This window comes from Leopardus geoffroyi, chromosome B1 (assembly GCF_018350155.1).
Source record: "Leopardus geoffroyi isolate Oge1 chromosome B1, O.geoffroyi_Oge1_pat1.0, whole genome shotgun sequence".
Lineage (NCBI taxonomy): Eukaryota > Metazoa > Chordata > Mammalia > Carnivora > Felidae > Leopardus > Leopardus geoffroyi.
This window is the reverse complement of record NC_059327.1, coordinates 19624331-19626859: the sequence shown is the minus strand read 5'-3', so window position 1 is coordinate 19626859 and position 2529 is coordinate 19624331. Positions and strand designations below refer to the sequence as shown.

At 38.1% G+C, this 2529-nt stretch overlaps 1 pseudogene; it reads left to right on the top strand.

The window, feature by feature from the left end:
* Positions 1-1606: 1606 nt before the first annotated feature.
* Positions 1607-2274, top strand: LOC123596329 (annotated as a pseudogene).
* The last annotated feature ends 255 nt before the right edge of the window (positions 2275-2529 follow it).

Here is a 2529-nt window from a genome sequence, read left to right as displayed (position 1 = left end):
AAGCAGGCTCCAGATCCCAAGCTGTTGGCACAGACAGCTCAGAGCCTGATGTGGGGCTCAAACTCACAAAGTGAGAGACCATGACTTGAGCTGAAGTCAAAAACTTAACCGACTGAGCCATCCAGGCGCCCCTCAAAATACACATTCTTTTAAAGTGCACATGCGACATTTGCCAGAATAGATCTTACATGAAATCATAAAACATGTCTCAACAAACATAAGGCAGAAGTCATACCATGAACCTCTTTTGACCACACTGCTATGAACTAGAAGTCAACCAGAAGAAAAACTCTGGAAAGACCACAAATACATGGATGTTAAATGACATACTACTAAACAATGAATGGGCCAACCAGAAAATATAAGGAAAAAAAGTTTTTTTAAATACATGGGAACAAATGAAAAGGAAAACACAGTGGTCCAAAAACTTTAGGACAGAACAAAAGTAGTATATACCAATCCAGAAAGAAGCCTAACTTTACACCTAAAGGAGCTAGAAAAAGAACAAATGAATCCTAAAGCCAGCAAAAGGAAGGAAATGCAGATTAGAGCAGAATTAAATGATATTTAAACTAAAAAAAAAGTAGAACAGATAAGTGAAATGAGAAGTTGGTTCTTTGAAAAAATTAATAAAATTGATAAACCTCTAGCCAGACTTATCAAAATGAAAAGATTAAGGACTCACACAAAATCACATGAGAGAAGAAATACAGATAATTATAGGAGAAATAGAGTATTCTTCTATAGGAGAATATTATGAAAAGCTATATGCCAACAAATTGAACAATGTAAGGGTGCCTGGGTGGCGCAGTCGGTTAAGCGTCCGACTTCAGCCAGGTCACGATCTCGCGGTCCGTGAGTTCGAGCCCCGCGTCGGGCTCTGAGCTGATGGCTCAGAGCCTGGAGCCTGTTTCCGATTCTGTGTCTCCCTCTCTCTCTGCCCCTCCCCTGTTCATGCTCTGTCTCTCTCTGTCCCAAAAATAAATAAACGTTGAAAAAAAAATTGAACAATGTAGATGAAATGGATAAATTTCTAGAAACATATAAATTACTGAAACAAACAGGAAGATAGAAAACTTGGACAGACTGATAACAGCAAAGAAATCGAATCAGTAATATCTCCCAACAAACAAAAGTCCAGGGCCAGATGACTTCACAGATAAATTGCACCAAACATTTAAAGAAGAGTTAATACCTATTCTTCTCAAACCATTCCAAAAAATAGAAAAGGAAGGAAAATTTCCAATTTCATTCTACGAGACCAGCATTACCCTTATACCAGTACCAGATAAAGACACCACAAAAAAAAAAAAAAAAAAAAAAAAAAAAAAAAAAAAAGAACTATAGGCCAATATCCCTGATGAACATAGATGCAAAAATCCTCAACAAAATATTAGCAAACCAAACCCAGCTGTATATTAAAAACATAATAATTCATCATGGTCAAGGGATTTATTCCTTGGATGCAAGCGTGGTTCCTTATTCACAAATCAGCATGCTATATCACATCAGTAAAAGAAAGGATAATCCTTCTGCAACAGGCATGGGTCATATTCTTGTTCACTCTCTTTCTGCTGTCCTCTTGGTTCTTTGTTCCCTGCACAATATGCCAGGTGAACCCACAGAAAACATTACTGCTATACAGTAGCAGTCACCCTGGCTCCAGACTGAGTTAAGGTCTGGAACACATTCCAACAGTGATGGATCAGCATCAGAGCTTGAGAAACAAGATTGCGTGCAGGCAATGCCACAACAAGCCTGGCTGGCAGCAGCAGCTGAAATTGATGAAGGACCAGTCAGCAGCACAAAACAGAGCGAGAAATAAAACAAGGTATGGGAGGCTATGTCCAAAATGGGTCTATGATAGCATCACTATGTGGAAATCTAAGAATATCCTCTATGTTATCACAAAACCAGATGTCTACAAGAGGTTAGCTTCAGATACCTACATAGTTTTGGGGGAAGCCAAGGCCAGGGCTTTGTCTTAGCAGGCATGACTAGAAGATGTTGAGAAACTCAAAGTTCAAGGTAAAGTTGTCTCAGACATTCAACACAGATTCCAACTGTACAAGCGGAGAGTGAAGAGGAAGAGGTTGATGAAACATACGTAGATGTTAACGATTCAGAATTAGTCACGTCACGTGCAAATGTGTCAAGAGTGAAGACATCCAAGCCCTGAAGAACAACAGTAATGATACTATAAATCTTATTATGAAATTAACAATGCAACCATCTGAAAACAAGGGCTCATTTTTGTGTGTTTCAAAAGAATAAATGCAGCTTAGTTTGAAATATGTACTGTTTATATCATTAATAAAGTTAGGGCTTCTTGTAGGATGAAAAAATAACCAAATGGATAAAGAAAAGGATAAGAACCATATCCTTTCAATAGATGAAGAAAAGCATTTGACAAAGGACAGCATCCATTCATGGTAAAAACCTTCAATAGAGTAGAGTTTGGATATAATAAAGCACACATATGAGAAACCCACAGCTCCTAGTATCCTTAATGGGGAAAAACTGAGAGCT